Genomic DNA, 16,645 nt, shown 5'->3' on the forward strand with positions numbered 1-16,645 from the left:
TGATCACAAAAATATGAAATATATATTTTATCACAAAGCACGTGAACAAATATTTTATGTGATACATCAAACAATTGCTGCATAAAACTACATTTTCTCAATCCTGCATAGTGATAACAAAAAAGTAGGAAGTGATAATAATAATAATCGTGTATTCAACAGATAAACAGTCTCTTTGATCCTCTGTATATTGGTAACATCCAAATCTCACGTGCACAAATTCACATAGAATTTTACAGAGTTTAAAACCTTTGGGTCTTGCGTGGATTTTAGCAGAAACCTGATGCAAAAAAATGGGAAAAAAAGAATATGGTTCCCCATCAAAATCCATAGGACCGCTAATAATTCACAAAAAATATAAATCACAAAGACATACACTTTTTTGACAAAACCTCAGAAATATGCAACAATGTAAGTCCATCATCAATCATGTTGTCCAGTGGTGCAGAGCCACATCAATCACAATGAATGATGACTGCTGACTCGCCAAAAGAAAAAAAATCGTATTAACCGCTGTGATGTGTGACCGATGACTGCTCCCTGTGGCATGCAAATAAGCAGGTGGGGTGTTCCAGTTGATACGATTGCTCAAATATGAACATGACCATATTTGGTCAATGACATCACAAACATTCCCATTAATGTTTGACAGTCAATATATTATACTGTATCAAATTTACTGAACATGTTGCCATATTGGATATGCACATATGCAATTCCTAAATGTACTTTGTTATAAATGCTGTTAATTTAATGTCAGTGATGGTGTTTTCCAATATACTTTAGCTGCTGAGTTCCAAATATTTTTTTACATTTATGAGGAAGGTTATATATATTACATTGTTTTTCACTCTTTACTATAGACTACAGCCTTTTGAAATGTATTTATTTAATCCCTCTGGCAATATTTCTATGGGAAATATTCAGTGTTGGCCTAAAATTGTTGCTGTCTAACTACGGTAGGTGTTTATTTCTGTCTGTGTTCCTATTGTAAATCCCCCCCTCTTCCTGTCTGCTGAGAATGTTATCAGCAGGTCAGGAAGTCTCTTTATAAAGCCTAGCAGTATAAAACCCGATAGGAGTTCTAATCCCACTCTATAGAAAAATAGAAAAAATGTTTTTTTGGCTTGATGTTCACTTTGACCGCTTCGGTACCGCTCTATAACCAATATATGGCTACAGCACGGCTCTCCATTTCCTCCTGAGAATGCGCTTCCCCTGGAGCCTGCATCGGGAAGTGTCTGTGATCACTGTGTCCTTTGGACACAGTGGATCCCAGATCAGGGTAAAGAGCCAATCATAGTGATCCTTTACCATGTGATCAGCTGTGTCCAGTCACAGCTGGTCACCTGTAAACAATGGCTCTCCTTTCCTCACATAGACAGCTTGTGATGAAACGAGCGCCAATCTGACAGGACACAGTGAGTGCAGCATTTACACTGACAATCAGGGCACTGATCACAGGGTCCTTATTATTAGTGGAGCCCTATTAATGCCCATCAGGGTCATCTCATCAGTGCAGCCTCATCAGTGCTCATTAGTGCAGCTTATCAGTGCCCATCAGTGCTGCCTCATCAGTGCAGCCATCTCATTGCCCATCAGTGCAGCCTCATCAGTGCCCATCAGTGCAGCCTCATCAGTGCCCATCAGTGCAGCCTCATCAGCCCACATCAGTGAAGAAGAGAAATTACTTCTTTGTTAAATTTTAAAATAAAAACTAAGAAAATTTTTTTTTTTTCAAAAATGTCAGTCTTTCTTTGTTTATTTAGAAAAAAACTGTGGTGATTATATACCACCAAAATAAAACTCTAATCGCCTCAAAAAAATTATGAAAATATCATTTGTGTATAGGGTTGCATGTCCGCGCAAATGTTATTCAAAGTGTGAGAGTGCTGAAAGCTGAAAATTAGCCTGGGAAGGAAAGGGGTGAAAATGTCCAGTATTGAGGTGGTTAAGTGAAGGAGAGAGCTGGGGCTCACGCCGTCTCAGCATCAAAGGGGGCACATTCTCATCTTTGTGCAAAAGTCCTCAATTTCAAACAGATTTAAAAAACTTGGCATTAATTGCTATTCAAGTGGTACAGAGTTCTCACAATCTTTTACATATGTAATTTACCCTACAACCTCCTCAATGTGCTGGAGATGCAAAGACAATCCAGGCACATTTTTCCATGTTTCCTGAAAATGTACTTTGTTAAAGCAGTACAAAACCCAAAAGAAAAACATTTGTTATATTGCCGCTTACCAATTATTAGATGTGGTGGTTGTATTTGTTTTCTTTTTTAGGATTTTTTTTCCCTTATTATCATTTACTTTCCCAGTGAATGAAACTTCACTCCAAGCCCCAAGAAAGGAAAAAGAAAAAAAAAAAACTCCCTACAGTTTTTCAGAGTTATAGGGATCAAGATCTCATATCTATGCACAGGTTATTTATTTGAGAATAAATGTAAACTAATTAAAAAAAAAAGGTATACATGTAAACTGGTACCGGTACTGAGCTCATTACAAACAGAAACAAAAATAAAAGCATGCAAGGTTAATGTGATCATAAGTCTTATCAATGGCCATCCAACAATGGTGTGTACACACCCCTGAGAAAAAAAAACGTGTTTACACATAGACAGTTAATACACATCTAGTTGGGAGAATACAAAAAATAAATAAAAAAAAACTATGGAACAGGAGTACCTAGTCTATTATACTTCCCCTTCTATTAGACATGTGTATTTACACATATGTACAGCTATCTAGATACAGCTGCTTTATATGTAAATATACTTTCAGGAACTCACTTAACCTGAAAAAAAAATAATTTATAGGCAACAGTTATTACTCTATCCTTTTTTTTTTCTTTAACTTATTTAAAGCAAACAATACAACATTCTTACGTGCACATTAGTAAATGGTCAATGACATTCCCACTTTGATCTAGTGAAACTAAAATGACATAGATCTCTAAAACATAACTTATATCTTTTATTTCATCCCTGGTTTTAGTGTACTCGTTTGGTTCCTGATGGACAAGTTACTCCCTCCGTTTTTTCCAATTCAAGGATTCAATAACGTTTCTTTTTAAGGATTGGAATTCTTTCACAAGCTCATTATGTTCCTGTTTCATTTGCCTAATCTCATACTGTAAAGCCGCATTCTCGGTCTTAACCTCCTCAGCGGTAATCCCGAGTCTGGCTCGGGTTGGGAATTTCATTACAATAGCGGTAACCCCGAGCCAGACTCGGGCTTGCACCGCTCGATGCAGGGGAGGACACAGGTAACGTTACTTACCTTGTCCCCTGGATCCAGCGATGTCCGCCGCGCTGTGTGATCGAGCCGTCCTGCGCTCGATTCACAGTGCCGAATGCCGCCGAGCTCCGTTCCCTGCGACGTTACGACGCACGGGAGCGGAGAACGGCGGCAAATTCAAAAATGTAAAAAGACACAAAACACACACAGCACTGTAATCTTACAGATTACAGTGCTGTAGTAAAAAATACACACCCCCTTTGTCCCTAGTGGTTTGTGCAATGCCCTGCATGCACTTTTATATTATAAATACTGTTTTTTACTGCTTGTAATTTGGAGATTGTCCATAGCAACCAAAACATGTCCCTTTTTCATTTTTTTTTGGATTTGATTACATTATTGAATAATTTTTATTATTCTTTATTATATTATAAACTTTATCATACCCGGGATGTCCGCTAGACTCTGGTTTGAAGAGATTTCAGAGCGTTATTCCTAAGAATTACTGGACTACAAAATAAAAGCCAGATTTCCATGCAAAATAATTGTACCGCTTTCAGCACCTTATTCCAGACTGAATCATACCACCAGGGAGGTTAATAGTTGAGGAAGGGATGTATGATATCGTATTTTCATATTTATTACTCCTAGACCCTTCACCCCAGCCTGGTGAGTACACTTCCATGTCACACCTTTTTGTTGTATATTGATTCTGTTTTAATATCTTTTCACCAGAAGACAAACAAAACTGAGAAATGTGACTGAATAACCCACAGGTGTAGCATTTTATTTTTGTAAAGTATTAAAGCATCTCTTAACAATTGGTGTGGTTTTAGGCTGAGAATATTCAATGGCTAAAACCTGATTCACAACTTTTCCTGTCTGCATATGAGATATAGGGGCACTTTCAAAAGAGCTCCCACGTTTCAATGAGTTGTTGAAACTAGCCCATACTACAGATGGAGATAATTTCTTGTTGCATTTAGAAATACTCACACCAGTTGCATTACAATCTATGGTATTTGGGGATTGCATAAGCTGCCCTGGGCTGAATGATGTAGACAATTGTTTACATTTACTCTCTGCAGCCTTCAGCCCATGAGCCAGCTGATCAACCTCTCCCTGCTCGTTTTGGTTGTCTATTTTTGGTTGCTGGTGGTTAGCATTCAAATTTGTCATAGAAACTTTTATAGTACAGAAATTATTTTTGGCTATTTCTAGATCCTCCTTGAGAGATATGTTTTGCAACAATACATGTTGGTAATTGTAAGCCAACTAACAAGCAGCAAAGATAAGTGCAGTCTTACCCTCACGTCTGCTGTCATTTTTCTCTGTAAATTTTACATTTACATACTCTTGTGCCTGGTGCCATGGGCTTCTAGATTGCTCTTATTATTTCAGAGCTATTTTTAACTTTAGCAAACCAGGCCATCCCTTTCTCCATGATGTACAGCAAGTTCAGTGGCAATAACACAATATACCACAGAACAGACTTCTGACACAGTAATCTACCACTTATAACATGGCCAGGAGTGGAGACACCACAATTATAATCACAAAAGCATGTAGCCTACCTAGTTTGAGCCTACAACCGAAACACAATAGACCAAGTGGACAATAAAGACAATAGTGCTGAGATAAGCACACAAGGAACAATAGGGTAACCCTCTAAGTAGGCAATAGAACGATACAGCCATGTTCTGACCAAAAACGACTACACCCACTTCTGTTTACCATAAAAACAAATCTACCATAAACACAGTTTATCAAATTATTGGTAGGGTTTATTCATAACAAAATTTCAAGGGATAATACTGAATGATAAATGTACCTTATTTTACATTCTATAACCAGATGTTGGCTTCAGTAACCAGATTTCCACAGTTTGTTACTTTAACAGAAAACAATTATAATATTACTGCTTGTACATTCCCACAGCAAAAAAAAAAAAAAAAAACAACTCTCTTCTAGCTCAGTTTCAATGTCCTACACATAAATACTATGCCTTTAGTGGACACACCATTTAAATAAAAAAACAAAAAATCTGCCCATTACATTGACTGGTTATAATGGTACATCCAATGTACTTTTTCAACTATAATTAAGGGATATTAACCTAAACAGAATATATTTTTATATATATAGAATAATTTTTTTTTTTTTTTTTTTTTTTTAGAGTTCATCATCTAATACCCACTAATAAAACAAAAACATTTAGCTTTATTTTTCCCTAGATAAACTTTCTGTAACCTCCAAAATACAGCCCAATAACCTAAATCTGCATTACACAAATCTGGGTATTATATTAAATACTTTCAGACCCGATCCCTTCATGTGTTGTCAATTATGTTACCTGTTTACTATATTTGAGATGTAATATCTCTCAGATATGATTTGGGTTAAATTAGAGTTCTTTGACCATGAGTGAAAGCTTTAACACAATAACAAAAATGTATTGATATATAGTAAAGTAGGCGTAGACTAATACACAGCAATCTATCTAATTGTACAGGAAAAGTGTAAAAATCATGGATTACAGGAAGGAATATAGAGTATATTCTTCATGACATGAATCTACAAAGAGTAGGACAGAAAATACATAGGACCAACATTTAGATACAAGTACAAGGGAGATTTCCCATATTTACCATTCCCATAGAGGTTTCATTCTGGTGGCTGCTCTGCCATAGAATGTGCTTCCGTCCCATCTAATCTGTGTATATCATTACAGGCTGATGCCTCATTGGTTGGCATGGCATGGCTCTGATTGGTGGGCTTCCCTATTCCTGGTTCAGGATTGGTTACATCTCCAATCCCTATACTTTGCATAAGTCAGTCCCTTTTAATGCAAATCTTTGGCACCATCTATTTTGAGTGGGAGACTCAACTTGTAGATACATGACCTTCAGAAAAGTTAAGTATTGATGAAGGCTGACCCTCATTGCATATCTAAACATGGATCATTTGAAGTGAATATGTGTAGAACAATGAGGGTTGAGTCCAGTTTGGATATACAAGCTTAGGCACCAAATTGCCTGTCTAACAGACACTTCTGTGAAGCTATGTTACACGCCCTACATAGATACAAACTAAATTAAATATATTCATAATTATAATATTTTACAGCTATTAATGGAGATTTCACATAAACTCATAAGGCAACCACTCTTTCCTTTAGAGTGGGGGCACACAAATACAAAGGGTGTGTTACTGGCCAGATCACCAGGTGAAAACAGAGTGAAAAGGCCTGAAAAAAGAAAACGAATACAGCAATCACATCTAATGATTGATAAGCTTGCAATATATAGCATTTTTGGTCTGGGGTTTAATACCACTTTAAGTAACTACTGGACCTTAGACATGTGCGATTAGTTTCGTACGTAACAAAAATTCATATGCATTTCCGAAAATTCGTACATCCATACGAATCCAAAATACAAATTTTTATGCATATGAAATCCAGTACAAAATCCAAAATTTCGTTTACGAATTTCGGATCCAAATTCATAACGAAAATGTATAATTAAGGAAAAGTTAATGAACCTAAAAGTTAAAAACCCAGGAAGTCAGCACAGGGATGGTGGGAGCCCCTCACAATGATAAATTCATCATAGCAAAAATTCGTAATTGTTCCGAAAAATTAATGAACCTAAAAGTTAAAACCCCAGGAAGTCAGCGCGGGGATGGTGGGAACCCTATGGGAATTTCTAAGCTTATGAATTTCATATGAAACACGAAATTTCGTTAACGAATATCGGAATTTCGGATTAAATTAACAGAAACATGACTGGTGTTTTGTTCACCAATCAGAGGAAGTCAGCACAGTACAGGGATGGTGGGAACCCTTCATAATGGGTACAGCGGGTGTACACTCAGACCCGAAAACTCAGCACAGGGATGGTGGGAACCCCTCATAATGGACACACAGCAGGTGTACAGACCTGGGAACTCAGCACAGGGATGATGGGAACCCTATGGGAATTTCTATACTTACGAATTTCATACAAAATTTCGTTAACGAATTTCAGATCCAAATTAACAGAAACATGACTGGTGTTTTGTTCACCAACCAGAGGAAGTCAGCACAGGGATGGTGGGAACCCCTCAAAATGATAAAATAACAAACGTTTGTTATGATGAATTTAACGAAAAGTTTACGAATCTAACGAAAAATACAATTTTTTTTTGTACGTAACAAAACAGAACGAAGCAAAACTAATTTTTTGACGGCGGCCATGTCTACTGGACCTTGGTTGAAGGCCCCATACAAAAAATGAGAGCCTCATACCTGGAATATCAACCAGCAACATATTTTCTTTACCTTAAACCTAAATGAAAAAATACCCTTGCATTGGGGTTCCCTCTGCACTGCAAGAGTTACAGGGTTGTATTTGTCTTGAATACCAGAAAAATGTATTTTCTTACCCTATCCCTCTTCTGCAGTCTCCTCCTTCCATATAATCAGCCTCTTCTCTTTCACACTTTGGCCCACAGTAGCAGCCGTGATGTCCATCTGTCCTGCATTGTAAGTGAAGACACAAACGGACAGCCAGAGCATTGGAGAATATAGGTGAATGGCAAGAAGAACCAGAGCTAAAGTAAGTAAAAGTGCTAAATAATCATTTAAACCTTGCAGTATTGAGGGAGCCCCATATATAGTGCTACAGGAGACATAAGTAAATTAAAGTGGTTGTATACTCGATTTTTAAACTTTTACCTACAGGAAAGCCTATAATAAGGCTTACCTGTAGGTAAAAAAAAATATCACCTAAACCTCTACGGTTTAGGAGATATCCCCCTCGGTATGCGCCGCTGACTGCAGCAGCGCATGCGCACAAGGGGATTCTCGGCCTGAAAATCCGGCAGTGGCCGGCGGGTGGAATGAAATCTCCCGCGCGCATGCACGGGAGTGACGATATCGCGGCTCCGGCCACTCACAGCGCCGGAGCCGCGATACCCGGAAGAAACGCAGAGGGAGCATGTCAGCTCCCTTGGCGTGGATCGGGCCAGATGTCGGGGGCCTCGTTCTAAGGTAAGTATTTCATAATGAGCTAGTATGCGGTGCATACTAGCTCATTATGCCTTTTGCTTTGCAGGTTTAAAAAAAAAAAAAAAACGTGCGGGTTTACTACCGCTTTAAAATAAAAAATATAACCTTTATTGTACAATAGTAAAAAAGAGAAAAACATCAATATTATACCCCATAAGTATTGCGGACATAATACTCTCTAGATATGTATCTATGTAGCTCTATGACAAAAAAACATATACTGACTAAGATGATATGAGACTAGTTGATTTGAGCTTTTCCTAGTGTCTGTAAGATCAACGAATTTGCCAAACATTTGCTTATTCAGGACCCAGACAAATGAAGAGACTAAAGTACATTGAGCAAAATTATAAATTCAACACTTTTGTGTTTGCCCCTATTTATTATGAGCTAAACTTAAAGATCTACAACTTTTTCTATGTACACAAAAAGGCCTATTTCTCTCAAATATTGTTCACAAATCTGTCTAAATCTGTGTTAGTGAGCACTTCTCCTTTGCCAAGATAATCCATCCACCTCACAGGTGTAACATATCCAGACAGCATGATTACTACACAGTTGTGCCTTAGGTTGGCCACAATACAAGGCCACTCTAACATCTGCAGTTTTCCTGTATTGGGAGGTGTCCAGGGTCTGAAAGCCAAACAGTATCTGGTGTGACCACCATTTGCATCACGCAGTGCAGCACATCTCCTTCGCATAGAGTTGATCAGCTTGTTGATTGTAGCATGTGGAATGTTGGTCCATTCCTCTTCCTTGGCTGTGCGAAGTTGCTGGATATTGGCAGGAACTGCAATACGTTGTCATATAGGCAGATCCAGAGCATCCAAAACATGCTTAGTGGGTGACATGTTCGGTCATTATGCTGGCAATGCAAGAACTGGGATGTTTTCAGCTTCCAGGAATTGTGTACAGATCCTTGCAACATGGGGCCGTGCATTATCATTCTGCAACATGATGTGATGGTCGTTGATGAATGGCACAACAATGGGCCTCAGGTTCTCGTCACGGTATCTCTGTGCATTGAAAACGCCATTGATAAAATGCACCTGTGTTCGTTGTCCATAGCATACGCCTGCCCATACCATAACCCCACCATGGGCCATTCGATCCACAACATTGACATCAGCAAACCGCTCATCTACATTACACCATACACAATGTTTGCCATCTGCCCTGTACAGAGAAAAGCAGGATTCATCCATGAAGAGAACACCACTCCAAAGTGGCAGACACCATAGAATGTAGTCGATTATAGACATGTGCGGTTTGTTTCGTACGTATTGAAAATTTATACAAATTTCCAAAAATTTGTACATTTGGTAGCATCTGAAAGACTAATTTCTATGCTTCTGAATTGTGTACGAAATACAAAAATTTGTTGACGAATTTCGGATCCAAATTCCGTTACAACGGGAACGTGACTGGGGTTTTGTTGACCAGAGGTTTTCTTCTGCTGCTGATTGAGAGTTGGGAAAATTACCTTTTTTAATATGGAAGTGGGAGACTGGTATTGGTAGTTGATGGGAGATTCAGAATCAGACAAAATAAGAATGTTCGTTAATATAGTTTTATTATTGTCATAATAATTATTCGTTATGATGAAGTTAAAAACCCAGCACAGGGATGGTGAGAGCCCCTCATTATGAGCACAGCAGGGGTACAGCCCCAAGAGGAAGTCAGCACAGCACAGAGATGGTGGTAGCCCCTCATAATGAGCCAGCACAGGGATGGTGGGAGCCCCTCATAATGAGCACAGCAGGGGTAAAGCCCCAGGAGGAAATCAGCACAGCACAGGGATGGTGACAGCCCCTCATAATGAGCACAGCAGGGGCACAGCCCCAGGAGGAAGTCAGCACAGCACAGGGATGGTGAGAGCCCCTCATAATGAACACAGCACAGGGATGGTGGAAGCCCCTCATAATGAGCAAAGCAGGGGTACAGCCCCAGGAGGAAGTCGGCACAGCACAGGGATGGTGAGAACCCCTCATAATGAGCACAGCAGGGGTACAAACCCAGGAAGTCAGCACAGCACAGGGATGGTGGGAGCCCCTCGTAATGATCACAGCAGAGGTACAAACCCAGGAAATCAGCACAGCACAGGGATGGTGGGAGCCCCTCATAATGAGCACAGCAGGGGTACAGCCCCAGGAGGAAGTCAGCACAGTACATGGATGGTGGGAACCCCTCATAATGAGCATAATGAATAACAACTGCCATATTGAGAAAGGTATTTTTTGCGTTTTAAATTCATCATAACGAACGTTCGTAAATTGTTATGAAAAGTTAATGAACCTAACGAAAATTCGTATTTCGTATGAATCCAAATTGAATTTCGGACACGAATTCCGAAATATGAATTAACGGCTAATACGAAATTGAACAGAGCAAAACAAAACTAATTTATTGATGGCGTACATGTCTAGTCGATTATTACGACGAACGGCAGTCAGGTCAAGACCCAGATGAGGACGATGAGCATGCAGATGATCTTCCTTGAGATGGTTTCTGAAAGTTTGCGCAGAAATTCTTTGATTATGCAAACCGATTTTTGCAGCAGCCAGGGTAGTTGGTCTCAGACAATCTTGGAGGTGAAGATGCTGGATGTGGAGGTTCTGGACTGGCATGGTCTCTGGTTGTGAGGCCAGTTGGATGTACTGCCAAATTCTCTGAAACACCTTTGGAGACGGTTTATGGTAGAGCAATGAACATTCAATTCAAGGGCAACAGCTCTGGTGGACATTCCTGCAGTCACCATGCCAATTGAACGCTCCCTCAAAAATTTTAACATTTGTGGCATTGTGTGATAAAACTGCACATTTTAGAGTGGCCTTTTATTGTAGACAGCCTAAGGCACACCTGTGCAATAATCATGCTATCTAATCAGCATCTGAATATACCACACCTGTGAGGTGGGTGGATTATCTCAGCAAAGTAAAAGTGCTCACTAAAGCTATGGTTAAATGGAAAAAGTGAAACAGATTTCTCGATGTTCGCTAAACTGTGTGGATGGAGGAATCTCCCACTTTTTCCATCTAACCATAGAAAATCTGCAGATAATCTATAGGTGTATGGCCAGCTTAACACAGATTTAGACAAATTTGTGAACAATATTTGAGAGAAATAGGCCTTTTTGTATACATAGGAAAAGTCGTAGATCTTTAAGTGCAGCTCATGATAAATAGGGGCAAACATAAAAGTGTTGCGTTTATAATTTTGCTCAATGTATATAAAACAACACATAAATCAGTGCGTGAAAATGATAAGTATACACAAGTAAAAATAATTTTGGCTTCAAATTTGAATTTGAAGCCAAAATGATCATTACTTTTGTATACTTAAGTCCCATACACACTATCAGATTTTCTGCTGATTTTTTCCTTCAGATTTACCAAAACCATATAATATGAGGTCCAACCTTAGGAGTTTCATTTTGTATGCAATCAAGCAGGCCCTTGCACTACATGGTTTTGGTAAGTCCGAAGGAAAAAATCATCTGAAAATCGGTATGTATGGGGTGTGTATGGGGCTTTACAATTTTCATTACCTGCTGCCTGTCCCTTTAGCTCTTCTTTTCCCACTTGGTTGTCTGATGGGATCCCGGGCTGTCCTTTGATTGGGCAGGTCCCCGCCACCAACATTGTGAGTAGGTCTGTTGTGAACTTTTGATGTGTTATGTCATATTATTATAAATTAACGCTTTTGAAATTATATTTTTTCCTACTTTCATGGCCTCATTTGGTCTTTATCTACGGGTATTCATAAGTCTATCAATGTATCAATTATGTACAAGGGGGGCCTGTTTGTGCTTTTTAATCCCCTTATCTGTTTTTGATATATTTGTACAATAACATTTATGTATTTTATTTGTGTTTTTTGGTTTTGGTGCCTGTAAAATACCATCCATAGTATTTTATTTTTTTTCTCCTCCCCTTCTTCATTCATCTCTAACTCCTTCACCCCACTCACCACCTTGTGAATCTCTTGGCCATTTTTTCTTTTTGACTTCATGAACAGTGTAAGAAAAGGATGAGGGGAAGTTCACATTACACTCAAATTATGTTGCATCCAATACACCTTAAAATAAAAGTGAATTATTTATGTAATGCAATAAAACCTCTGTCAGATTTTATCTCAGCGTCTAGTACTAAATGTTGTGGTATATCATCTATGTTTACTTTATGACCAGCCGCTGTAGTTATTCGGTGGCAGGTTGGCACAGCTGTGCAAATCGCCGTAGCTATATGTCGGCTCTTTAAGACGCTATAGCAGGCGTGCACACTAGCCCGCAGCGTGTCCTCAGAGCCGTTGTGCACAGAATAAGAACAGGGATCTGTGTGTGTAAACACACAAATCCCGGTTCTGTCAGGGAAGTAGAGACAGATCATCTGTTCCTACTAAGTAGGAACAAAGATAAGTCTCCTCCCCCCACAGTAATGTCAGTTACATCTCCGCACAGTTATAAACACACCTAGGGAACACAGTTAACCTCTTTATCGCCCCTAGTGTTAACCCCTCCCATGCCAGTGACATTTATACAGTAATCAGTGCCTATTTTTAGCTCTGATCACTGTATAAATGTCAATGGTCCCAAAAAAGTGTTAAAAGTGTCCAATCTGTCCGCTGAAATGTCACAGTCCCGATAAAAATCACAGATTGCCGCCATTACCAGTAAAAAAAATGACATAACTAATCAAACATAGACAGGTAGGAGGGATGGGGGTTTCAGAGCTGAAAGATTATCATATGGCAGCCATAATAGATCAACTTAGGGTTCTATACGCCTGAACAGAAACGGTGGCACATATGTGAATTAGAACAGACACAACAGAGGGATCTCTCTGGGCTACTATACGCCACGGAGATTGGGGACCTCAGACGATATAAACACCACCCTACTATAAACGCGACACTGCAGGCTTGGGCTTACCTATGCAAACACCAGCACGACAACACCAACCTTAAGCATCTCCCTATCCGCCTCTCGGCCCTGTGCTTCCTTACTCCTGACTTACAAGTGACACACTGGGCAGACTATTGACTCTGTTTTCTACACCAACTACTAACGCAGGGTGACATACGGTCGTTTGAAAACTTGAGGGCCACCCAAGGCATCCCTAAGACAGAATTTCTGACGTATGCCAGATTGACGAGCATGATCCCTAACAATCGTACACAGTATTTCAGCCTCCCGGAACGTATTTGGGAACTATGGCAGCCAGCCTCAGCACAAAAGAAAGGTATTACGGCCATATATAATCTCCTTCACGGTAAATTGCATTTTGAGATGTACAAACAGCTGACTAAGTGGGAAGAGGATTTAAATATCACTATATCCCCAGACCAATGGGTCAGAGCAATTAAGAGCAGTTATAATTCCACCCGTTGTTCAAACTTTAGAGAAGGCGCACATAAGTTACGATTTAGATGGTACAGGACGCCTTACATAATAGCGAAATATGCAGGAGAGGAGATGAATGTATGCTGGAGAGAATGTGGCCAGGTGGGAAACCTGGCACACATGTTTTGGTTTTGTATATCTTTACAAAGTTTCTGGGGGGAAATAGGTAAGGTAATAGCTAAGATCACAGGAATCTTAAACCCCCTAAGAGTGGAACAAGCTCTTCTAGGCGTGGAGTTGGATATATATCCCCCCACAGAGCGTACGTTAGTGACACATATTTTATTCGCGGCTCGGCTGAGTATCACACGAAAATGGAAATCTACTGCTTCCCCTTTATTGTCAGAAGTAATGGCTTTAGTTGACAACTCGTTTGAATATGAAAGAACGACAGCATATCAGGAAAATAGAATACAATCCTTTCTTCGGAAATGGGCCTTATGGGACAAATATAGAAGATGTCCTTAGATATACTTGCCAGAACAGTTATGACTTGTTTGAATTGCTGCAAATCTCTCATTCCAACGTTGATGATGTCTAGACGATTATTAAAATACTCGATCATTATTGTATAACATATGTATAGGAATAGGGATGAGCCGAACACCCCCCGGTTCGGTTCGCACCAGAACTTGCGAACGGCCCCCACGTTCGTTACGAACGTTAGAACCCCATTGAAGTCTATGGGACTCGAACGTTCGAAATGGAAAGTGCTAATTTTAACGGCTAATATGCAAGATACTGTCCTAAAAAGGGTTTGGGGACCTGACTCCTGCCTCAGGGGACATGGGTCAATGCAAAAAAAAGTTTTAAAAAACGGCCGTTTTGGCGGGAGCACTGATTTTAATGACGATTAAAGTGAAAAAAAAAGTGAAATATTACTTTAAATATGGTGCCTGGGGGTGTCTGTAGTATGCCTGTGAAGTGCCACGTGTTTCCCGTGTTTAGAACAGTCCCTGCACAAAATGACATTTAATGGAAATAACACCATTTAAAACTGCTTGCGGTTTTAATGTTATATCTGGTTCCTGCAATATGGTTGAAAATCATTCAGAAAAATGGCATGGGTAGCCCTCCCTGCCCATTACCAGCCTATTTGGGTCTTGTACGCATATTAAGGGGAACCCTGTACCCATATTAAAAAAAGGAAATGCGTGTGGCCCCCAGGCCCTATATACTCAGAACAGCAGTATACAGGCGGTGCAAACAAGACAGGGACTGTGTAGGTTTGTTGTGTTAAGTTGAATCTGTTTGTAATTTTCAACTGGTACATTTTTAAAGTGTAGCTCCAGTCAAAAAAAACTATTTTTAAGCTTTTTGGAAAACATAGGGAAGGGTTATCACCCCTGTATAATTTGTTTTGCCATCCGTCTTTTTTCATCTCACTTGCTGCTGTCTCCTTGCGTTTGCAAGTAGGAGATGTTTGTAAGTTGGATGTTTGAAAGTAGGGGCCTGCCCTATATTATAGCGGTATGTACTGGGTACAGAGCACGCAGACAGCACGCACTATCTCCTAACACTACTGACTGCAAGCTCTATTATTAACCACTTGACCACTGGGCACTTAAACACCCTTAATAACCAGACCAATTTTCAGCTTTTGGTGCTCTCACATTTTGAATGACAATTACTCAGTCATGAAACACTGGACCTATATGAAATGTTTGTCCTTTTTTTCACACAAATAGAGCTTTCTTTTGGTGGTATTTAATCACCTCTCAGTTTTTTTTATTTTTTGTGCTATAAAAGAAAAAAGACCGGAAATTCTGCGAAAAAATGAATTTTTCTTTGTTTCTGTTATAAAATTTAGCAGATTAGTAATTTTTTCTTCATAATTTTTTTTTTACTGGTTACATGTTTTGAGTTGCAGAGGAGGTCTAGGACTAGAATTATTGCTCTCGCTCTAACGTTCTCGGCGATACCTCACATGTGTGGTTTGAACACCGTTTTCATATGTGGGCGGGGCTTACGCATGCGTTTGCTTCTGCATGCGAGCACATGGGGACATGGGCGCTTTAATTTTTTATTTTTTTTATTGTTCATTTTACTTTATTTATTTTAGTTTGACATTTTTTTCCCCAAAAATATATTTTTGATCACTTTTATTCCTATTACAAGGAATGTAAACATCCCTTGTAATAGGAATATGGGGTGACAGGTCCTCTTTACAGTGAAATCTGGGGGTCAATATGACCTCACATCTCACCTCTAGACTGGGAAGCCTGAAATAAAAAATAAAAAAAAGATTCTGGCTTTGATCGTACTGGCGAGTTGGTAGAAGCATCGGAGGGCGGTGAGGGGTGGGGGGCGTCTATGGCTGGGTATTTCAGGGTATCACCGAGTATGGCTGGGTATCTCCGAGTATGGCTGGGTATGGCAATTTATGGCAGGGTATTGCAGAGTATTGGCGGGGTATTGGCGGGGTACTACAGAGTAATAGCAGGGTACTGCAGAGTATTGGGGAGTACTACAGAGTAATGGCAGGGTACTGCAGAGTAAAGGCAGGGTACTGCAGAGTAATGGGGGGTACTGCAGAGTAATGGCAGGGTACTGCGGAGTAAAGGCAGGGTACTGCAGAGTAATGGGGGGTACTGCAGAGTAATGGCAGGGTACTGCAGAGTATGCACTGGTATTGCAGAGTATTGGCGGGGTATTGGCAGGGTACTACAGAGTAATAGCAGGGTACTGCAGAGTATTGGGGAGTACTACAGAGTAATGGCAGGGTACTGCAGAGTAAAGGCAGGGTACTGCAGAGTAATGGGGGGTACTGCAGAGTAATGGCAGGGTACTGCAGAGTATGCACTGGTATTGCAGAGTATTGGCAGGGAATTGAGGGGTTCAATTCGGTGAGCAGCGATGTGGGCACTGCAGATGCAGCCCACATCGCTGCTGACACCGATCTCTTTCCCCTCCGCTGTACCGATCGGTACAGAGAGGGGAGGGAGGAACCGGCGT

The sequence above is a fragment of the Lithobates pipiens genome, unplaced genomic scaffold (genome assembly GCF_037356315.1).
Source record: "Lithobates pipiens isolate NorthernLeopardFrog02 unplaced genomic scaffold, aLitPip1_a1.2 Scaffold_3, whole genome shotgun sequence".
In the NCBI taxonomy this organism is placed as follows: Eukaryota; Metazoa; Chordata; class Amphibia; order Anura; family Ranidae; genus Lithobates; species Lithobates pipiens.